The 24978-nt window shown below is 38.0% G+C and overlaps 1 protein-coding gene across 6 annotated transcripts in view; it reads left to right on the top strand.

The window, feature by feature from the left end:
* The window catches only part of TTC29 (tetratricopeptide repeat domain 29), a 236286-nt gene that overhangs the window by 46340 nt on the left and 164968 nt on the right, over positions 1 to 24978 (top strand). The window lies entirely within an intron of this gene.

The following is a 24978-nucleotide window of genomic DNA, read 5'->3' as shown; positions in this document are numbered from 1 at the left end:
TATTTTAACTTGATTTCTCATATATGAAAATGAGAAAAAAGGAAAGCATACTCCATGATTTTCCTGGTGCCCCTATGTCACCTACATAAGGAACCAAAAATATCTCTATAATTTAGATATCACCCCATCGTGATTTTATAACGATTTCTGAAGGAAGGTCCTTTAAAAGTAACTTCATACATAATATGCTATCTTAAGACAAGCCGAAGTCTAAAACAACAACAAGGAGCATCAAAAATATATTTTGTATAGTAGTTTGCTAAAGAATTCAAATAAAAACTTAAAGAGTTAAAATTATTTTTGGAAGGAATGGTGGGTAAATAACTTGCAAAGAAAATATATGAAAAGATAGAGTCAATAATGCTATTTCTTTTCTGAAAAAGTTGTCTCATTTTCCAGAAAATTTTTACTTTAACTAAACAGTTAAATTAGAAAATATTTATTAATTTGTGGCTAGGACTTTATAGGACTTTGAAAAAGGTTTAAGAAAAAAAGTTTTTTGTGCTTCAGGAAATTAGACATTGTAATATACAACAGGATAGGTGCTAGGAAGTGGTAAATGGTTGGTTCTGGGGCCATCTTGAGGGCCATTTTCAGGAATGGCATGAAATTCAGAGAAGTGAGAAAACATACAGACTAGATTCAGGGAAGGCATAATGTAATCAGTAGAGACTGATGAGGGACTTGGAAGATGGGTAGAAGGCAGGTGAAGAGACAGGAATACAGTTTAAGAGGGAACTACTAACGCATAAACACTAAAGCATAGTTAGAGGAACTGGTAGGAGGAGCAACCTATTTAAAGCAGAAAATGTGTTTCTGAGCAGTGGTAAGAACTCAGAGTGGAAGAGTAAAATAGGAACACAGCCGCATTCAGAGTTTGGGCCTAAGCTTCTATATATTCATGGTAAGGAAAGGATAATATTACCATTATTTGACAAGTTATTTGCTAAAACATTTAGCCTATTGTTAAAAGTAGAGTTTTGTCTTTCAATTTGTAAAAGTGGGATAAATTCTTGGGCATCTGGGTGGCACAGTTGGTTAAGCATCAAACTCTTGGTTTCAGCTCAGGTGGTGATTTCAGTGTTGTGAGATTGAGCCCCATGTCCAGCTCTGTGCTCAGCATGGAGTCTGCTTGAGTTCTCTCTCCCTCTGCCTCTCCTACTCATGCTCACACTTTCTCTTTCTCGCTTACTCCCAAATAAGTAGGTCCTTTAAAAAATGGGATAAATTCTTAAGTAAGGTAAAATTCTTGCTTAAGCTTTTAAAAAATATTCTCATTTCATAGGTGAGGTGGATACTTTTTTAAACTTTTAAAAATTATTATCTTCACCTTGCAGTTGAGAAAACTGGCACAAAGAGATTAAGCTGCTTAATAGTGAAGCTAGTATTCACTAGTCAGCTAGCTTCAGAACCTATAGTCACTGCTCTGTGCAAACAAAAGATTGCTTCACTTTCATGATGTGCTAATTATGAAAATTATATATTAGAATATAATTTAGTACATTTTTTATTCTACTCTAGGAAATCCCCCCCATTGAATAGAATAAAAATTGTTTTTTGTTTCATTTCGTTTCTGTAATTAGAGCAATAATTTTCCGTCACCTGCAGTAACAAATCAGATAATTAAACTGCCCATTCCTTTTTTTCCACAAAAAGAAGTCACAAAAGAAATAGGAAATAATATATGAAAATAAGGCTGCAGAAATCAGGGCTACATTGATGAAAATGTAAGAGTAGGCCAGTGGGATTCAAATAGCTATCATAGGTGTATTCTGAATTTTTGTATAAAGTTTAATTGTGATTTTTTTAAGATTTATTTTGAGTCAAAAAAAATTATTACAGAAAAAAATGCCTAACAAAATTTGCCATCTGAACATAGAAGAGTACAGTCTAGTAGTAAAGTATATTCACATTGTTGCACAATCTGTCTTCAGAATGTTTTCATCTTGCAAAACTGAAACTCAGTACCCATTCAACAACTTCTAGCTTCCCTCCTGATTTTTTTAAACCTCTGAATGCATTCCTGTTGGAGAATTTATTCATTGCTTCCTTTCTTTATTCATGTATCTACGCGTTTGCTCAACAACCAGGTACCATGGTTGCGCATATCATTTCAGCGCCTGAGGACGGCTGAGTTCGGGAAATGTGAGGGTGGTGTGGCTGTGAGATTACATTCACAGGCCCTTGGCTTGCTCCCATTTTCGTGCCCCACCCTACAGCATGATAAAATGCACCCATTCTTCAGAGCAAATAGAATATTTTGGTTATGAAATTATTTTTAAGTTACGTTGTATTTTTTTGTTTTGCAGCTACTCTTTGTCAGCACCAGAATATTTTTCTATGCCCTTAATCAGTTCATAGACCCTAAGAGCCATGCCTTGATTGCCTGATGGATAAAATGACTGAGTTGGTGTTGCTGCAAATTCTAAACATTGACTTTGAGTATTGATGTGCTTTGCAAATGGTGACAAGCATCTGTGCAGTTTTTGTAATCTGGGTAGAATTTTCATGGGGACGATAAACTAGGGCTACTTAGAATATGTGACTAGAGAGCAGTGGGGACTCACCTGACTGTAGAGCTCCCCCTGAGGTGATGGAGGTGTAGCTTCCGCAAATCTGAGCTGATTGGTCCAGACAAGCAAATGGAGGCCCCACAGCAACAGCTAGGCAGCAGCTGTGCTCAGGGGCAGGGGTGCCCATTCAGGTTAAAGCAGGATACCAGCCGGCAGATGGCAAAGGGCAGGTTGTCAGGACCCAACCAAGCAGGCTGTAGTCCAGGGCATGGCTCCAGAACCCTCAGGGAACTATAGAGCAAATGAACATGGGCAGAAGCCACAGTCACAGGGATTGGGCACCTGGGTGCAGTCACGGCCAGTGTGCAGCCCACTGGCACATATGTGACCAGAGCCTCACCCAGAGCCCCCTGGCCACAGTTGAACACAAGTTCTAGTTCCCACTGCTGTTAAAGATGAGGCCCTAGTACAAAATGTAGCCCGATTTCCATTGACTAAAGGGCGGGCAGTCTCATTCTTCATGTCACGTTCTTCAGACTAGAGCTGGGGTATCAGATGTGAGTCGTCATGTACTGACAAGTGCTTGTAGCAAATCACTGGTTCTATCTTCTTTCAGAATTGTGACCTATTGATAAGGACAAATGGACAAACAGCATTCACACCTCCTCTGTGGAGCATTGGAGAAAGCTCTCAGATACTAGGTTAGTAAGAGATGTGCCCATTCATTCTAGTGCAGTGCATAGAGGTCTAGTAGGGCCAGATGTCAGATGCTGGGAGAGAGGCTTTCTTAAGAAACATGATTAGGGAAACCCTGGCTCCTCCCCTGGGATGATCTGGGGCCAGGACAACAATGGCATGGTAACATGGCAGAGCCATAACTTCAATACTCTTCTGCTAGATCATCATTAGTTGTTGGATCTAGCATTAGCCTCTTCCCTGACATGGTCAGGATACTGGGGTCCAAGCCTTGTAGTTGTGATTCTATCAGGATTGGGGTAGGGATAGCAAACTTGGACCGGGTTGACTACATTATCATTCATTGTTGAGCAAGTCCCAACACTTTTTTCCTTTTCCCAATTCCGGTGATTTAGGATCTGTGTCCAAGCATTGCTTTTGACCGGATTAATGGATTTAGCACTGAGGCTAGCTGGTTTCTGTGGAGCCTTGCAGAAGGCCAGTCTCTTTTCTGAAAGGCTAGCCTAGAGGGATCAGTCTTGAGCAAGTTAACCCTTAATTTCTGTCTACCTTTTTGTCTTGTTCCTCCTCTTCCAATTCAGTGCATGGCTTATAAATATCATCTTTCATTGGCAGCAACCCATTCCCTTTCAACCCGTAAGAGCTTTGAGTCCAAACTTTGCTATGGGAGGCCAGGAGGTTGATTAGAAGTAGATATGGGGTGACAACTTCAGAGTGCTTATCATGGCCACAGAAAACAGGTAGAGGAAGACCAATGTAGGAAGAGCTTAGGCCATGTACGTCTTCAGTTCAGGAGGCTATCACCTGTGATGTTAGTACAAGGATTGAGTAATGGCTAACCAGGTTCTACAGCATTGATCCCAAGTTCTCCAAATGACAGGGGAACTTCTGAAGAAAGGAGCTGTCCTGCTTGACTTGCCCAGTTCAGGTCCCAAAATTACTGTTGACAGTCAGCTCCGTGGACAGATTCTGGGTGGTGTATCTCAGTGCAGTTTGCCAGGAACCAGAAGGGACCAGGAGCAGGGTAGTGTTGCAAGGATACTCTCCTCTGATATATTCAGTAGTAGAAGGTAGATCCCACAACAGATACCAACCACTGTAGGGAACCATCCCTACAGTACAGTACAGTACAGTACAGTACAGACCATCCCTACTAACCATCTTGATGTCATAAAAAGGAGTTAGAATTCAGGAGCCCACTTGTTCTTGTCTTGCTGATGTTCAGTCATCATTTTTCACTAATATATTTTCACCTATTTTTAGTGATCATAGAGAAGGCATTCCTTTTCTTTTTTTTTTTTTTTTGCATGAATTTTAATGGGGGCAGTTGTTCTGCTTTCCTTTCTGTGAAGAATCCACTCCATCCAAGGCAACTCTCTTCAATATCACACACACACAGACACACACAACCAAGGAATCCTATTACTGAGAGTCTTAACCCCATAGGTGTCTCACTACTTGGGATTTTTCAAAGCTAGTTCCTCCCAGTAGTCACTCATTGGCTTTCCCGAAGGGTGGCCCCAACACCACCAGCAGACTCTTCCCATTCCAGTCTTGGTCTTTGATTCATTTACAGTCCTCTGACTTGCTTCCAGAAGGCCATAGTATGGACCTGGATAGATGCCCAGTTTGCTGGGACAACTGCCATGCTAACAAGGTAATTGGTCAGCAGCACTCACAGCAGGCCTGCTGGAGCAGTACTGCTCTGAGAGAACTCACAGAGACAGGAGCAGTAGCAGGTGTGCTGGCTGCCCATTGCCCTTTCATTGGATGCTGGATGTTCAGGGAAGTATGATCACACCCCTGGTGTGACCAGGGACAGACACAATAGCAACATGACGTGGCAGGGCCTTCATACAAGCCTTACCCTGCCAGATCAGCATTCATGATTTGATGTAGCACAACCCTTCCCCTGCAAGATCAGCACAGAGGGAGAAAAGAAAGGGGTGGAGGCTGAGGTCTCTGCCTTATGTTTGCAGTCATAGGATATGGTATAAAAATAGCAAGATTTTCCACACAGGCATTCATAGCTGGGGATCACCAGTCTCTCTCCTGTCAGAAGAGAGGGACTGCAATAGATCAGAACTGATTGCCTTAAAAGCACTGAAGCTGAATGGTTTCCTTAGAACTTTGCTGAAGTCCGTCTTCTTTTCTAGGAAACTAGCCTGCAAAGATCAGTCCTGGACAAATAAACCCTTACTCTTTAAATCTTTAAGTTCTGCATAATAGAGCATAAATTAACAGAAGGAGACAGGGCATAGAATTATTAGGCATAGAAGACCTGTCCTCTAATAACTAGGACAAAGATGGGACCATGAACAAGATGATAAACTTCCAAAGAAGCTCCGTCGCCAAAGACTAGATGTTTTCAAGAACTGACCAAAACAGAGGAGAGCCAGAGAGTTAAAGTAAGAATAAATCAAATCTCAGGCCTAGGAGAATGCTGGCTGGACACTGAGATTGAATGCAGTACTGTTCCTACCAATTGTCCCCCACCTACAGGTGGAAGTAGGGGGATTCTGCCAGCACTGAGTGGCTGGTGCACAGAAGCAAGGCAGACTGTCCATTCTGCTACCTTTAAGAACCAAGACTAGGGCTCCTGGGTGCCTCAGGCTGTTAAGTGTCGCCGTCTGCTCATGTCGTGATCCTGGCATCCTAGGATCAAGTCCCACTTGTTCCTCACAGCCTGCTTTTCCCTCTCTCTCTCCATCTCTCGTGAATAATAAATAAAATCTTAATAAAATAAAATAAAATAAAATAAAATAAAAACCAAGACTAAATAGACTGCTCCTTAATGGGAAATGTAGGTAATTCAAAGAAAATATAGCATCTATCTGAAGACTCAGGTAAAGGAGCCCCTGAGTGGCTCAGCCCCTGCCTTCAGCTCAGGTCATGATCTCAGGGTCCTGGGATCGAGTCCCAAATCACGCTCTCTGCTCAGTGGGGAGCCTGCTACCCCTTCTCTCTCTACCTGCCTCTCTGTCTACTTGTGATCTCCCTCCCTCTGTCAAATAAATAATAAAATAAAATAAAATCTTTGAAGACTCAGGCAAAGAACAAACTAGTAGAGGTGATCATTTTAGGAAAATTCTTCATACCTGCGGAAAGAGACAGGTGGAAGACAGAAAAGTCTAAGGATAGAACCAAATGAATTGAGAATGAGCCCCAGATGAAGTAAGGAATGCTTTCATTAAGATGCGTTGGTAGAATTAAATTATGGAGTGTAAAAAGTAAAGAGCAGAACTGATCCAATAGAAAGTTGAGTCAGTGATGTTGTGGACAAACTTAAAACACTCTTGCAAAGAGCAGCGGAAAGACTGAGATGGAAGCAGTAAGTAGTAAATGTGGAAGTTCCTGAGGAAGAATACACAGTAACTGAAACAAAGATGATAACCAAAGACATTTTAAGAAAACTTTCCAGACCCTAAGAAAACATTCAGAATGTGCAGATTGAAATATCCCTTCATGCTCCAGTCAAAAATTAGTAAGAAAAATCCATAACCAGACAAATTCTCGGTAATTTTTTTAATGACTTCGATGAAAGCAGACTCCTACCTGCATTCAAAGAGAGAGCACAGAATTGCCTGCATTGTAACAAAAACTGGGACTCATTTTTCTCCTTGCACCAGTAAATGCCACAAAAGAGAAAGAAGGAAAGTCCGCGGGGCTCAAGGGGAGGGGAAAGAGCAGAATGCTGTGAAGCTGAGAACCGAGAACAGTGCTACACAGAGCAAAGTTCAGGTTCCTATATGAAGCAATGACAGACGCTCTTACGCAGGCAAACTCCAGAAAGCACATTGTGGAGATATTTTCCATGTATATTCTGTTCTCCTAATCAACAAGAGATAAATCAAAAATAAAAATTCAAGAAGAAGGAAGTCCTAATGTAAAAGAACTAACAGTGAACATTGAAACCAGTTAAACATAGTTAAGTGTACAAAAGAATATAGTTCAATACTTTAGGAAATAGAAGATACACAATATAAAAATTAAATATAGTTTTCAGTTTTCTCTTTATTATTTTCTATATTTACCAAACATTCTGCAGTCATGCTAATGACGTCTGCATCTTACTTTAAAATTAAATTTTATGAGAAACATTTAAAATAAAATGTAAAATCCAAGTGGAAAATATAGGCAAGTGTTCATTCATTCATTCTTAGATGGAAAGACCTTCAAACATAAAAACAATTGAACAAAGCACAAGTGAAAATGATGAGGTTGGCTGAGGGACCATTGTATTCTGTCCCTGCTCCAAGTTCAGAACCAATTCAGAAGAAATGTGGGGATCACATCATCATCGTTAAGGCTTATTGGGGAACAGAGCTTGTATCTCATCAAGTGAGACTCTATTATCTTCCAGAATTCATCTTAGCCACCTCATTACTACCAGACTCGTCAAACTGAGACTCTCCTGCAGGTTCTGAGTCTGGGCCTGTGAGCTTCAAGGTGGAATTTGGTGGTCAAACCTCTTTGAGAATTGAATCCAGAGAGGAGGAGAGCTCAACATTTCACCAGCTTATGTCATTTCCTCCCCTTGATGAGAAATAAAAGAGAAAGAGAGAGGGAGTCCCCTCATGGAAGCATGAGGCTAGTGGAAAAGAATTTCCATTATGAGAAACAAATATTGAGAAATTTGACACATACTTTAAAAAAATTGTTTATTAAAGACCTCATATAATTAAAAGATAAGTCTGAGAAATATTTGAAAGAAACATAACAGATTAATATCATTATTATTTAGAGAACATTTACTAATTAGTGAGAAAAATCACATAATATCAATGCAAATATAGTAAATGAACAAAGACGAATATTCAAAGAAGAAATTCAACTGGAAAATAAACATGAAGAAAACCAAGACCATTAATAAAAGAGCACAAGTTAAAGCACTGTAAATGAACTTTTCACCTGTAATATTATAACAAATGTTTATTATGTTCCAACTGTGTGTAAGAAGAGGCTAAGCCTTGGAAATTCATGACTGGGAAAGATACTTAAGGCCTCTTGATTCAGAGGCTTACAATTTTCATGGAAGAGGCAAGTCAGGACTCTGACATTGCGCTTATGTGGATGAATGTACTGATAAGACAAGTACAAAATGCACCAAATTCAAATGGGCAAGAATCAGTGTTGCCTATTTATTTAAGGTAGCATTTACTGTTTGTGAAATTTTTCTAAGTTAAGTATTTTTTTTATATTGGTGGTAATAAGATAAATTAGCCTGGCATTTCTAGCAAAGAATTTTGAAATATGAATCAAGAGGTTTTTTTCAATGTCCACATCCTTTAACTCTGCTTATCTACCTCTAGGAAGTAATCAGACACAGAGATTTACATAAAGACATATTATGTCTTTCTCTATGTATTATTTGTAATAGTAAAAAAAAATGGAAATATAGGATAACACTTTAATGATAATTATACCTGTTGAACTCTTATCCAGCCACTCAAAATGCCCTTGTCCAATAACTATAATGGTAAGAGTTACCATTGAGTCCTGTGTGTTGGTCACTATAAAAATGCTGACTCTGGCCAATAGCCTCTAAGCAGTCACTTCCAGCCTGAAGCATGGAGGAGCACATGTGAGTCTTCCAAGCTATCTATTTTTGCCTTAGCTACCTTGGGGGACTTATGCTAAGATGGTGGAACCACAGCATGGAAACAAGCCAGATCCCTGAATGAGTATTTGGAGGGGAGCTGCCCTGGAGAGTCACTCAATCCTCAGTGGACTTCATGTGAGCAAGAAAATTACTTCGCCTAAACCCCTGGGATTTCAGGGTCTATTTGCTACCACTGTGCACAATCTTCAGTCTCCCAACACTTATATGCCCTTATTGTGAATGAGGACTTTTACGAGTTCTCTGAGTGATTTTTGGCAATTTCTTTGAAAAATTCACACAATAGTCTAACACTTTCTTTTGGAATGTGATATCTAATGTTTTTGTGCTTCCCTGAAAACTTTCATTTTAATATTTTTAAAGATGCATAAATCCCTCAATTTACCAATATAATTTAATCTTCCAAAGATTCCATTTCTGTTTTTGCAAATAGAAAATTATATGCATTTTACTATTTCCATTGTGTGTTTCTCTATTTGGATATAGTAGATGTGCAACATATATATGATCTAAAGATTAAACTACACAATCTTTTAAACCTAGCTGATATACAATGTCCGTACCACAAATCTACAGTAACATTTTGCCTGCTACACCGGGTCCTAACCTGCTTCAGGATCTCATGATCATCATTACTGAACACTGAATCCAGGAGGACACAGTGGGCCCCTTGGCTAATCCAGTATTGGAGTGTCTCAATCAGGAGCACAGACTTAGTACCTGATCATGGGTTTTGGAATTAGGATCCACTACTCAAACAAACTCTCTGACTCAATCCTAGATTCCTGATTTCCTTCACTCAAATCTCTTGGCAACTCCCTCAAGGCCAACTCAGTAACTCAGTGTAGAAGAACCAACTCTTAGAGCAAAGGCATCAAAAGCTCAGGCACAGTAGTTGTGGCTGTCAGTATTGAACACTACACATACACACTTCAGAAACTCTGTCAAATGAAGTTATTTGAGTTAACAGATTCTTTACATACACCTTACTGAGAAATTAGGAATGTCTGATCTGCCGCCATCAAGATAACCCACCCTGAAAGTATCTCTGTCACCCAGTTCCACTTGAACCATCATACCAAGAAATAATTCATACAACCAGAAACATGTTCAAAATTTACATGGACATTTCCAAAACAGGCTTCCAGTACTGAAGAGCAGCTTTAAGTAGTCTTGTTACCTGTACATCCTCACCATGAACACATAGATTCTTGTCTTCTGACTGTGCTACAGTATTGCTCAGTCTGTAGAAATATTTGGTGACCTCAAGCCACATCAGTAGATCTTCCCAATATCAAAAATCCCCCTATCCCTGCTCACCACCTAGTGTCTGTGGGCTTCTATATCTTGTATTTTATCTCCCAGCTGCACCCCAGGCTCAGGGCCTTTATGCTGTATTATAACAGTGGCAGTTCTCAACCATTTTTCTCATGGCAACAAATATGATTGTTAACACTGACTTGGAGAATACTCCAATGAGAACAGGGAGATTAAACACACACATCCCCACCAAAGCAGAAGCAGAAAACACCAAAACTAATTTTGCCTATGGTCAAAGGAAAAATATTCTGAGGGTTGAAGGGCTACCTATAGTTCTGTGGCATTTCTCTCTTACCTGGAAAGCATATTGGAGTTTAAATGAACCAGAGTAACACTTAAATAGGGCTAATGACCAATCGACATTGTGTGCTAAAAAAAAGTACACCATTTGGGGGCGCCTGGGTGGCTCAGTTGGTTAAGCTTCTAACTCTTGGTTTCAGCTCAGGTCATGATCTCAGGGTCGTGAGGTCAGCCCTGAATGGGCTCTGCACTCAGCAGGGAGTCTACAGAAAGATTCTCTCCCTCTGCCCCACCCCCATGCGCACGTGCACACATGCTCGCTCGCTCTCTCTCTCTACAATAATTAAATAAATCTTTTAAAAGTACACCGTTCTGGGGCACCTGGGTGGCTCAGTTAGTTAAGTGTCTGCCTTTGGCTCAGGTCATGATCCTGGGGTCCTGGGATCAAGCTCCACGTTGGGCTCCCTGCTCAGCTGAGAACCTGCTTCTTCCTCTCCCTCTGCCTGCCACTCCCCCTGCTTGTGCTCTCAGTCTCTCCCTCTCTCTCTGACAGATTAAAAAAAAAAAAAAAAAACACTAACTAAAAAATAAAAAACAAAAATACACCATTCACAAAATTTTGTTGTTCATTGTTGCAAAAGGTTATTGGCAGCACATTTTAGAACTGGTCTGGACATACAACTATACCTCAACACAGCCATTAAGAACGAATGGTTTAGAAGTAGACTATCCATCTGGAAGTTTGACTAACAAGTTTCTGAGGCCCTTTTCTTATTGCCTTCATCAATCTGGTTTTCCTCCATTTTCCTTTCCCTTCAGTATATCTCTATGTGCACTCTATATTCACAAATCAATCATCTACCAGACCGTGAGACCCCGTTCTTCATTGGATTGCACCTCCAGTGGATCCCTCAGTAGTTCAAGGAGAGCTCCAAACTCCACCACATGAGCTGAACTCTATACCCATTGGCAAAGTCAAATGAGGCCAAAGTATGCAGAAACCAGAGAACTCTATAGCTCCTTTAGCAAACCCCTTTACTCCTGACAGCTTTCCCAGTGACTGATTCTACTCCACAAAGCCCAAACCTTTTATGTGTGAGGGAAATGTCACTTTTCTTGTTCATCAGTTCCGGCATTAGGCTAGTCGGAGGCACTGCCATAATGGCCAATTTTTATTCTTTTAAATGAATGCCTCCTGCAATGAAGCCTTTAGGACCGTTCTCATACACAGCCTGATCCTTCTGCTCTGCCTCTCCTATGCTCTGACCTCAGATTTGCCTTAGGCTCGGGCTCCCATGCCTCACTTGTGATTCTAGTTATCTCCTTGATAACTGGATGGCCTTTTTACACCCAGTTTAGTCTTTTCTCATGACATCACCTGAGGTGCTTTGTGGTGCTTTGCTTTGCTTCTTCAGAGTTGGTGCTGCCACCTCTAAGTAACTACAGTGAAAGCTGGACAACTATTGTATACATCACCAATACTTTTTATTTTCCCATGTAAGAGGAAATTTCCAATCATATTTGTTATGGATTGGATTAAAAAGGTATTGAATTCTTTTTTTTTTAATGTGCTGAGGTTTATACCACTCAAATCTATTAAAGATTAATTGTTTCTGCATGCATGGCTCATATTTTCTTATAACAGTGAAAATGAAAGAAGAATTAATATATTAAATATCTAAATAAAATCAATTCTTGTGTCAAAGTGAGGCTTGAATGAGATAATTGACTTCTAAGAGAACTTTACTTTCCAGATTTATGATTTTAAGCTTTAAAATACCTTATTGCATGTGATGGAAAATATGTGCTTTTGTCTCTACTTCCTGCCACTTGCCTATCTTAGAATTAACATTTTCTTTCTTTTTTGCTTTTTATTTTAAGTTGCTTTATTAAAGGATAGCTGACATACAATAAACTTCATTTAGTTAAAGCCTATGATTTGATAAGTTTTCACACATGTATGCACCCGAAAAACCAGCACAAAGCAAGGAGTACACTTACATTGTTTTCATAATCATCTCCTCCATCTCCAACTACTTGTCAGGTTTCTATCACTATAGATCAGTTTGCAGTTTTTACTATTTGTTAATAAGTGGAACTATGTGATACGTGTTTCTTGGTCTGTTTTTTTTAAATTTAATTTAACTTAATTTTTTTTCAGTGTTCCAAAATTCATTGTTTATACACCACACCCAGTGCTCCATGCAGTACGTGTCCTCCATAGCATTTTCAAGCAGAAAGTAACTGGTTATATTATTTAAGAGACTACCTTCTTCTCCATGGGAATGAACTAGGAATCCCATAGATGATCACCCTATAAGGAAGGGATTTTCCTTCTGCGTCCTTAGTGGTGCTGAGAGAAAACATCCTAATGTTGTCAAGGGCCAATTCCATGATAACTGTGGCAAAACATAATTTAAAATCCAAAAGACAAAATGTATCTCTTTTTTTAACCATAAAGATACTGTGAATTATGCGTTATAAGGTTTAAATTGTACAGATGATAGTAGTATGAGGAAGTACAAATATATTTTCTTTGAATCATTTAGTCTGACTCATATTATCTATCACATAGCTACTACAGTTTTATTAGAACTGACTGTTAGAGACTAAATTGGTCCTACAGCAGGATATTTAGATCCCTTTTCAGATGCTTGGCAAATAATATCACAAGATGCTTTATGTCTTAAATGTTAGCCCTTAAGGTAGGTCGTTTTACATTAAAATCCTGATCCATATTCTTGATCCAGAATCCCAGTTAAAATAGCAGATTTTGATTTTAGATTAACAAAATATTTACCAGTCTCTTCACTAGTACTTCAGATAGCTAAAATCTGTTTGAAACTTTTCTGAGCTTTGCACTCTCCACATAGCCAAAGATGATATAAAGTTTGTTTCTTTGTTTGTTTTTGCAACTGTATGCCCCATCTTGAGTGTATCTGCCCACCATGATATCAGGCCCACAGTTCACTGTCAGCCAAAAGCCTAGTACTACTTTCTTTATTCTTTCTAGATATAAAAAAATTTTGTTTGGATGGAAGGAAGGACTTCTGGTTGCTTATTCTAAACTGTACATTCTGTCACCATCTTCTACAAATGTGTGCTGGGATTATTTAATTTTAAAATAGAAGTTGATGATTTTCCACACTAATCATGTTTTATATTGCTTAGATAAAACTGCTATGGAATTTCTTATAGTCATTTAATCTTTCCTGAATTGAAAGAAGAATCATCTCTCTTCAGCTAATAATGACTTTTCATATCTGTGCAATTCATTACAAGATACAGTTGCATGTTATCTGCCAATATTGTGTATAATATACATATCCCACAATTTTTCCTACCTTCCTGTTATATGTGAATACATTTGAAATTTCTTTTGTGTTTTGTTATTTAAGCAAAATATTGACAGAACAGGCTATCTTATTTATTTATTTATTTATTTATTTATTTATTTACATATAATGTATTATTTGTTTCAGGGGCACAGGTCTGTTATTTATCGATTTTACACAATTCACAGCACTCACCATAGCACATACCTTCCCAATGTCTGCCATGTAGCCACGCCATCCTTCCCACTCCTTCCACTCCAGCAACCCTCAGTTTGTTTCCTGCGATTATGAGTCTCCTGTGGTTTGTCTCCCTCTCTGGTTTTGTCTTATCTCCTTTTTCCTTCCCTTCCCCAATAATCCTCTGCCTTGTTTTTCAAGTTCCTCATATCAGTGAGATCATATGATAATTGTCTTTCTCTTATTGACTTATTTTGCTTAGCATAATACCCTCTAGTTCAATCCACGTCGTTGCAAATGGCAAGATTTCATTTTTATGGCTGCATAATATTCCTGTGTGTGTGTGTGTGTGCGCGCGTGTGTGTGTATACAACATCTTCTTTAACCATTCATCTGTTGATGGATGCCGGGCTCTTTCCATAGTTTAGCTATTGTGGATTTATTGAGATTATCATGTGAATTTTTTTCTTAATTTTGTTAATATGGTATGTCACATTGACTGATTTGTTAATATTGAACCATTCTTGCATCCCTGGAACAAATTGCAAATCCTGCTTGATTTACTTATTGCTTTAACATATTGATGAATTTGGTTTGCTAGTATTATATTGAGGATTTTTGTATCTAAGTTCTCCAGGAATATTGGCCTGTAATTTTCTTTTCTTGTGGCATCCTTGTCTGGTTCTGGTATTAAGATAATAATGACCTCATAAAATGAATTTGGAAGAGTTCCCTCCTCTTCTAGTCTTTGGAAGAGTCTGAGAAGAATTGATATTAATCCTTCTTTGAGTGATTGGTGAAATTCACCAGTGAAGCTATGTGGTCCTGGCCTTTTGTTTGTTGGGAGATTTGTGATTATTGATTTAATCTTACTAATAATCAGTCTGTTTAGAGTTTGTATTTCATCATGATTTTGTCTTGATATGCTATATATGCCTAGGAATTTATCCATTTCATCTAGGTTGTCTACCTTGTTGGCATATAATCATTCATAGTACTCTCTTACGATCTTTTGTATACTGTGGTATCAGTTGTCATGTCTCTTCTTTCCTTTCTGATTTCATTTGAATTCTTTTTCTTTTATTCTTGGTGAGTCTACCTGAAAGGTTGTCAATTTTATTTATCTTTTCAAAGAACCAGCTTCTTTCTGGTCTATTTATTTCTGCTCTAATCTTTGTTATTTTCTTTTTGCTACTTATTTGGACTTTATTCTTTTTTTAGTTCCTTGAGGTGTAAAGTTAGGTTGTTTATTTGAGACTTTTCTTGTTTCTTGAGATAGGCACTTATTGCTGTGGACCTCCGTAGAACTGTTTTTGTTGCATTCCATAAATTTTATTATATTACATTTCCATTTTTGTTTGTCTCAAAGTATTACTTGATTTTCTTATTTCTTTTCACAGAGGTTTTTGGTAGATGCTGTTTAATCTTCCAGTTTTCTTTATATAATTAATTTGTAGTGTCATGCCATTGTGGTCAGAAAAGATGCTTGATATGATTTCATTCCTCTTAAATTTATTGAGACACGTTTTACAGCCTAACATATGATCTATCTTAGAAAATGTTTCATGTCCTTTCACTTGAGAAGAATGTATATTCTGTTGCTTTGGGATGGAATGTTCTATAAATATCTGTTAAGTCCATCTGGTGCAATGTGTTATTTAAGGCCAAGTTTCCTTATTGATTTTCTGTCTGAATTGATGTAAGTGGGGTAGTAAAGTTCCCTACTCTTATTGTATTGCTATTTCTCTCTTTAAGTATGTTAATATTTGCTTTATATATTTAGGTGCTCCTATGTTGGGTGCATAAATATTTATAACTATTTGTTGGATTGACCCCTTTATCATTATGTAATGCTCTTATTGGTCTCTTATTACAGTCTTTATTTTAAAGCCTGTTTTGTCTGTTATAAGTATAGCTCTTTCAACCTTGTTTTGTTTTCCATTTGCATGGAACACCTTTTCCATCTATTCACTTTCAGTCTACATATACTTACATCTAGAACAACCCTCATGGACAGCATATAGTTGATGGTTTTTTGTTTGTTTTTTGTTTTTATCTGCTCAGTCACTCTTTTCTTCTGATTGGAGAATTTATTTCATTTACATTTAAAGTAATTATTGATAGTTATGTGCTTATTGCCATTTTGTTTTGTTTTTTGGTTGTCATTCACTTTTTACTTCAATTTGTATACTACTAATTCTTAGCTCAATCTCACAAGAGAAAATTCTACTGGCAATTTCAAACCATATTTTCATTCATTACTCTTATTCATATTAACTGCTATTTTAAATTTAATGATTGATCTTATAGTGCCCTATTACATTAGACAGAGATTTCAGTTATTATAACCAATTGTGAACTATGCTTAGACTTACAGCACTATTGTTCATTACTTAATTTCTAAAACTAACTTTACAGTTAGGTCCCTATTTGTGTATGAGGACTAAAGATAGCATTTCTGAAGTAAAATAAACACATATAATCTGAATTTCTGCCTGAAAAAAATGATTAAAAATACGAATCAATAAAATAAAGGAAATGGGGGTTAGTGGTTGGAGTACAGGTTACAGAGTCATACTCCCTGAGTTTGATGTTCTTTCTCTTATAAGTTGAGATGTTCTTTTTCTGGCTACTTTTATGATTTTTTTATTACTATGTTTTGCAAATTTAATTACAACATGTCTTGGTTTTGGCCTGCTCTTGTTGATTTTGAGGGGAGTTCTCTGTATCTCCTGGATCTGGACATCTGTTTTCCTTCCCCAATTTAGTTTTCTGCTATTGTTTCTTGAAATAAATTTTCTGCCCCCTTTTCTCTCTCTTCTTCTGGGACTCCTATAATATGAATGTTACTAAGTTTTAAAGGGTCACTGAGTTCCCTAAATCTCTTCTCCAGCTGCAAATTCTTCTTTGTCTTTTTAACTTTTTCATCTCTGTCATACAGTCTCACTGATGTCTTCTATTCTTTTCACGAGCCCAGTGAGTATTGTTGCTTTAAATTCTCCCTCATGGTCTCATTTTCAGAAATGTTACTTATATCTGTTTCACAGATCTCTGGCCATGGCCTTATCTTGTTCTTTCAAATGGTATAAATTCTGTTTTGGTATTTTGTCTAAGTCTCTGCCTTCTTCTCTGTGTTAGAAAAGCCAGTTATGTCACCTGCTCCTGAAAGTAATGGCCTTCTAAAGAAGAGGTCATGTAGTGTCCAGGGCCTGGCACTTCAGGGGTTGTCTCCCGTGTGTCCTCTGCCGTTGTGTTTTGGTTGCTGTATTCTTCAGGTCAGTCGTTCTGTTCCTTTCTTCTATTTCTCTCTTGTGATTTGATGACTTTCCTTAGTGTTATAATTCAAATATTTATATGGTAGATAAAACCACTTCTTTAGGCTTGAAAGAGGGATCTGGCATAAGAGATGAATCTTGTCATTCAACCCTGCTCCAGATCTTGGTTGATTCTCAAACCTTTGTGCTTATCCAAGCATCCTATTTTATATTTAATAGCTCCCAGTATTTGAGGATGCCATGACCTGTCAGTGTTCCAAAGGGGAATATCTCAGTACTTACATTCAGGTTACCCAGAAGCAAGACCCTCAGCCATCAGCTTTTAAAAGTATGCAAATATATATGGTCCTGTGGGATCACAAGCATAAATCTCCTGGCCCCCAGAACAAGGCAATCTAGAGGCATCCCTTGGGGATCAGTTGCAAAAGTCAAGGCTCCAGACAAGTATATATACTCTTTTATGGGAGATACCAGTGAGCTAAAGCAAGATAGAGGGAGGACACCAAGATGGTGTCCACAACCTATATTCCTTAAGAGCAGCTCCAAAGACCAATAGGTATGTGCCAAACCCAAAGCCTCCCCCTTAGCTCTGAAGCTCCAAGACAAGCAAAGATGCCTTCTTCACAGAAATACTGGAGGATGTGCCTCAGTCCACTAATTGCACAGTGTCCTGGGGGTGGTAGCCTGCCAAGAATTATCTCTCCAATTGCTGTAGTCCCGAGGAATACAGGAACACAAGCTTCCCTGGTTACCAGAGCGAAGTAATCAAGGAACATCCCTTTGGTGGAAGCCACAAAAACTGGAGAACCAGGCATGAAACCCAGGGCACCAGACACATGTAAACCTCCTCTGCAGGAGACACTGGAACTCTGCAGTGCAGCAGGAGATAATTCACAGAAATAGCGCCCACCCTCTGAGGTCTCTGGAAAGGATTACAGTCAGCCCAGTTTTATTAGAGGCCTGCCCCTCAGGCTACCTCAGAAACACTGAACTCCTGGGTCTTTGCCTCTTGCTATGCCCCTGAAGTTTTAACTCTCTAAGAACTCTTTGTTGATTATAGTCCTGTGGGACCCATGAGCATAAGCCCCACTGGCCACCATAGCCAGGTGATATAGAGGTGTCCCCTTGGCAGGCAGCAGCCACAAAAAATCAGAACACCAAATATGTACAAAAGCTTCCTTCCAAGACCTACTGGTACTTTGGAGCACAGCAGAAGGAGAACTTGAAGATCATGCCTATCTCTCCCAGAGAGTATTCCAGCAAGCTCCTAGATGTGTGTTAAATTTGATGCCTGCCCCTCAGGGCAATGTTTTAATATAAACCAATGAACCTCCTTCACTTTAAGTCTGGTCCTGATTGGCTGCCTCTGAGCTGGGCCCTGGGATAAATTCCAGTTTGCAAATTCTTTAGGAGTGGCTACTCAGATTGCTAGTCTTGTGGGTTTTTGAGATAAGATCTTCATTTGTTTTCCAAGTTAGATGTTTGAGGGCTTGTCTCTCAAGTGCATGTCTTAAAAGTTGAGAGGCCCAGTATGGGGTTTGAACCCTTTGCTCCTAAGGGAGACACTCTGGGTTTTGAGGTCTCCCAAAGTTGTGTGTTGGTTGCCATGCCAGGGGTCTAGTTTATGGCACGTTTGTGTCCCAGCCTCTCCTACCCACTTTGATGTGGTTTCTTCTTGTTTGCCTGATATATAGTCATCACTCAGCCAGCTTTTAGGGGTTTTTGAGGTAATTATTTCATATGTAGCTATAGACTCATATGTCCCTGAGAAAGGGTGAGTTTAGAATCTTCTTGTATTGCTGTCTTGAACCTGAGCCTCATGGTATCGATTCCCAACCTCCATACCTGTGGATGTGACCTTATTTGGAAACAGGTCTTTGGAAATGATCAAATTAAGACACTATCATTAGGGTGAGCCCTAATCCAGTATGGCTGGTGTCCTTCTGAAAAGGGAAAATTTGGCACAGAGAGTCATGTGTAGAGGGAAGATGATGTGAAGGCTTGGGTGAACACCATCTATAAGGCAAGGAGTATCTGAAGCTACCAAAAGCTAGGAAAGAGGCATGGAGAAGACTCCTCATAGCATTCAGAAGGAACCAACTCTGGTGACATCTTAAGTTCAATTTCCAGCCTCCAAAACTTTGAGAGAATATAGACTGTCATTTAAACTACCCAGTTTGTGATACTTTTTTTATGGCATCCTTGGGAAATTAATACAGTATTCAATATGGTGTCAGTCATTTTCCTAAAGTAGCAAAAGATGTTATTTCAGGGGCAGGGGGGAAGAATAAAACAATGGTGGAGTGGTATAACTTGACATGTAAAGAATGTAGTGTTCCGGGTTGCCTGGGTGGCTCAGTGGGTTAAAGCCTCTCTCCTTTCGGCTCGGGTCATGATCCCAGGGTCCTGGGATCGAGCCCCACATCGGGCTCTCTGCTCAGCAGGGAGCCTGCTTCTTCCTCTCTCTCTGTCTACCTCTCTGCCTACTTGTGATCTCTGTCTGTCAAATAAATAAATAAATCTTTAAAAAAAAAAAAAGAATGTAGTGTTCCTTAATTTTAAACTCTGGTATATAAAAAACAATTATGGTGGGTCATGATCAATTGTATACCATCTGAAATAATACAAGGATATTTTTTAAAACTCCTTAATATCTTATATAAACTATCATTTCCTACAGTTTGAGCTTTTTACCTTATTCTATATTCCATTATAAATTATGACTTCATCTGGTGAGTATTTTTTCCTTTGACATTTGAAGCGAAACTTACTAAAAGAATATTCAGTTCTCAAAAAAAAAAAAAGGTTAAGATACAATAATATCATCAGAGGTTTTAATATCATCAAAGATGCCACATCAAAATTAATAGAAATTTCTTGGTAATTTCTTATTTGTCAGGGAATAATATTTGCCAGTTTATTAGAAAAACAACCTTAATAACTAAAAGAAATGCAAAGGATATATCAGTTGTTTAGTGTGGTGTTTTATTTTCTCTTTCATTTTATTAAAAATTAATAGAGATGTAAGCGCTGTTGAGAGGATTTAAAACCCATCAAATATACAAAATCTCAACTGAGGCGGCCTCTGGAGAAGGGTACGGATGATGTGGAATGACAGGCAGACGAATTTTGCATCATACACCCTTTCGCACTGTTAAGATCATCTACTTTGTGTGGTTTTTTTTCAGTTAGGGGCGGTGGGGGGGCTAGATAATTTTTAAATTTTCATTGAATGAAAAAAGTACTGAAAAGGACATTTTTTTTTTTTAAAAGATTTTATTTATTTATTTATTTGACAGAGAGAGATGACAAGCAGGCAGAGAGGCAGGCACAGAGAGAGGAGGAAGCAGGCTCCCTGCTGAGCAGAGAACCCGATGCGGGGCTCGATCCCAGGACCCTGAGATCATGACCTGAGCTGAAGGCGGCAGCTTAACCCACTGAGCCACCCAGGCGCCCCGAAAATGTTTTTGCTTGAAGTCTTTTTCCAGGTTATCCCTGTTGTTTCATTTGGAGGCAAGCTACTGTATGCAAATGAGGTAGCACTGAAGAGAGTAACTTGGGTGGGGAATAGAAGGGCAGAATTGTTCTCTGGTGATGACTTTTTCCTAAGCATTTATGATTCCTAAACGTTGATGTCAAAGAAAACATGCAATAAAGGTGGCACTAAGGGTCAGGAGAGCTTTCTATGGAATAACAAGTGGATATGTATTTCATAAATTGTAAATAGACATCAGTTGTTTAAAACTGGGCTGAGAACTTATGTTGTTCAATTCCTGAAGATGAATGAATTTTAGAGTTATATTGGATCTTAGAAGTCATCTAGTCCAGACCATAACTTACTAGATGAAGAAGCTGGATAGAATAATTAAATAAATTTGCTGTGGCCAACTAGTTTCTTAATAGCAGGTGCTAGATTTCAATCCAGAGTTCCATATCTTTGTTGGTTCCCCTTATAACCTCTATGTCATACTCAATACAAATACCTATAAAGCTACCATTGCAGTGCACGGTTCTTCCAACTGATTTAACAGCAACATCTAGACACACTTAGACTAAATAGAATGTATCTACAGTGTACATATTGGCAGTAACAGGTAGAAAGGTATATTATGTATGAAGTCCTTTTTCTCATGCATGAGGTAGGTTATATTACCCCCATTTCTGATTGTAGAAACTAGGATTCTGAGAGGTTAAAAGACAACTAAAGCATCTCAGGGCCAAGATGGGAGCCTCTATCTTTGGATTTTAGGTTCATTGTTCTTCCTACTATCCTATACTATCTCCCTGTACAAAGGTTTGCTTGGCAGAGACCTCATGAAATTAACCTTCTGGATTTATTTTTTTCTTGATTTATTAAAATTACAATAAGAAAAGACTTCTGAAATGAAATTGTCCCTGACAAAATTACGGATAAAAAAATTATATCTGCCATACGTCAGCTTGTCCAACCATTTGCCTTCATGGTCCTTTTCCCAGGCTTACCTTGCCCAGGATTCTCATTTGTTCAGTGAGAGTTCTATTCCAGCAGTGGGGACTGGTAACATGACCCCCTCATGACTTAATCTCCACTATCATTTTAGCCTATCCAGATTATACACAGAAAGGATGATTCTCTAAAAATCTAAATTCAGGTAGGCTAATACTGTAGAGAGGCCTTCAAATATGGAAAGCAAAATGGGAGAGAAAACAATCAGTGAACTGACAGAACAGGCAAGTTTGGGTGGCTTTGCAATAGGGTTTTTAGTCATGGGCTGAAATCCATGTGTGAGTTGGGCTTTTCAGTAATTGTGGGGACAGGAAGGGCTCGTGGGTAGCTCACTTGGTTAAGCATCCAACTCTTGATCTCAGCTCAGGTATTGATATCAGTGTTGTGAGTTCAAGCCCCACATTGGGCTCCATGCTGGGCATGAAGCCTACTTTAAAAAATAATAATAATATAGTAATAATAATAATTGAGGGTGGGATAACCTAGAATGGGGAAAACTAGAACAAGGGGAATATTTAAAAGGCATTACAACTCTTAAGGAGTGGGGGTTGTTCTGTTGGCTGAATAGATGAAAAGGATTTCCAGATACTACAGCAGGAGACACAGCATCAATATTCAAATATAGAGCAACAATTTGGAAAAAGGAGAGAAAAAAATGACTTTGTATGCAGTATATATAATAGAATTAGTAGCTGTATTATACATAAAATAGATATCAATTTGAAAAAGAAAAGTATTAAGTGTAATATACAGGAAAAGGGATATAAACAGATAATTTACCAAACAAGAAATGTGATATATAATGAATATATAGCAAAATACCCAGCTTCTCTAAAAACCAATTTGAATAATTGTGAAATACCATTTAACACTTCCTAAAATACAAAAAAAAAAAAAAGTCATGATTTTTTAAAGGAATACTTATGTATATTGCTAGTGATAAGGTAAATCATTTAAATGGTCCTGGAAAATAATATGGCAAATGCATAGCAACTATGAAATTTTCCATACCTTTTTATCTATTAATGATACTTCTAGAAGTTAAAAAAAAAAAAAATTTAAAGGGTGCCTGGGTGACTTAGTCATTAAGCTTCTGCCTTCAGCTCAGGTCATGATCCCAGGGTCCTGGGATGGAGTCCCTGCTCAGCAGGGAGTCTGCTTCTCCCTCTCCCTCTGCCCCTCTGCTTATGCTTTCTCTCTTTCTCTCTCACTCACTCTTTCTTTCTCAAATAAATAATCTTAATATAAATAAATACATAAATAAAAATTTAAAGATAGAAAAATACATGAAAGTGTTCATTGAAATATCATTTGAAATGGAAAATTAATCTAAATATATGAGCACTAGGCAGGTGATTAAAGTATACATCCATTCCCCCCTTGAAAAAATGTTATGTAGGCTTTTAAAATGCTATTATGAAAATATGTAATATGGAGACTATGGTTGTAATAAAATAATTTAGATAAGTAGAAAAATTTCTTTCATCTCCTTATCACTGGTCAAAATCATACATGGATATAAAAAAGGAGAAGAATTAAAGTTGACCAAAATAAAACATTTTGATTGATTAATGCTATTATTATTCATAAACTTTCAGATTTTTCATTGTAATGTTTTATTTACACTAATATTTTTGCCCTTAAAATAAGTAAAACATATATTGCATTACATTGCATTGTATCTTTCGCTGAATATCACCTTTGTTTTTTAATTACATTTTCAACATTCTTTTGGTCAGTGTTAGCAGCACTGAGTATCTCAGTTTGCCTGGGGACTAAGGGAGTTCCCTGGACTTGAGACTTTCACGGCTTGAGCTGTAAAATCCCAGACAGACCTGAATGAATTGGTCACCCTAGATAATAGTGAACATCAAAATTTTCTTTTGTTTTTCTAGACCTAGCATTTTATTCGTGGGCTAAGCAATAGTTGAGATTATAATGTCTTTGTTATTTGCTATTAATAGATTTTAACTGGCATAATATGGTTATCTTGGATTTTAAACGACTTGTATTTTCTGTTTAAATTACTATCATATTTGAAAATTTGTAATGACAACACCTCTATTGCATACAGAATACCATAAGAGAAAACAGCACTAGAAGCGACAAAGGGCATCTCATTCAATGTTTATCTTTGAAAATAGATTCACCGGTGGCACTGTGGATGTTTTGAAGGGGGAAAAAAAAAAGAAAAAGAAAAAGAAAAAGAAAAACAACTCCGGCAAAATTTCCCAGTGGCTGCTACTGATTTACAGCTCAAGTTCTGTGTTGGTTCTCCCACGGGGATCTTTAAGACTTAGTACCCTTCTCCCTCTACTCACACCTTTGGTACAACTTCACAAGTTCACTGGGGCATATTTTCCTCTTAATAGTTAAAAAGTAAATCCTATTTGTTTGTTTCCCTCTTCTTTTAAACTGCTTCTATATTTGTATATTAAATGTCCCTTGGGAGAAAACTTTTCCAAAAAGAGCCTTTGGAAGAGCAACACATCATTCTATTCAGGTTTCCTAGTACCAGTATGAAGTAAAGCCAATCCAAGGAGTGTGTAAGTATGAACACTGATTACTCCAACACCTCGCTCCCCACTGCAGGTCTGTCGACACCGTTTTCCGTTAATCTCTGTGTGCTTGCAATCTCTTACTACTTCTACCCCTGCATTTTTGGAGTTTATTCCAAGAATGGATTTTAAAAATGGGCACTATGATAAATTTTCAAAGGTGCATCTGACTTGATCTGTATTAGAAACTGAGTCACTTTATATTTGAGTAAAAACGAATTTAATAATTAAAGTGTTTTTTTTTTCAGAAGTTAAGTGAATTAGCATTGCTATTTCTATATAAATTAATTGTCACTTTTCAGGGCATGTCAGTTTATTCTCCATCTACTATGTGTACATGTTCATAAGACCTTATAGTATTTAATGAAGAGATCCTTTTTAAGTATTGATAGCCACAAGAAAATTATACCATGTTTGATCTGTGTTAAAGAATCAAAGTCCAAGATCTTTGAATGGAACTTAGAATAAAAATGTAATTAGGTTACATCCCTGAAGTCTGATATATCTTTAAACAAGACTGCAAATGAAACTTTATTAGAGCTTCAAATGAATTATTTCATTGCCTTTTTTTTAAATTCATTTTCTTCCCCTTCTCTTTCATGTCTGTGTTACTGACATTGCTGCTGTATTTTACCTATCTTTTTCAGGGTGTTTTAATTATTTACTGCTTAACGAGTAGCACAGAGAGGAAGCCTCATTGAGAGGTGCTCTGCAGCTGCAGCGGGGTTTTCTTTTTCAAAGCTTTGCAAGGAGGTCTC

Source organism: Mustela erminea, chromosome 2, assembly GCF_009829155.1.
Source record: "Mustela erminea isolate mMusErm1 chromosome 2, mMusErm1.Pri, whole genome shotgun sequence".
NCBI classification, from domain to species: domain Eukaryota; kingdom Metazoa; phylum Chordata; class Mammalia; order Carnivora; family Mustelidae; genus Mustela; species Mustela erminea.
The sequence above is the reverse complement of the archived record's forward strand: the minus strand, read 5'-3'. Positions and strand labels throughout refer to the sequence as shown.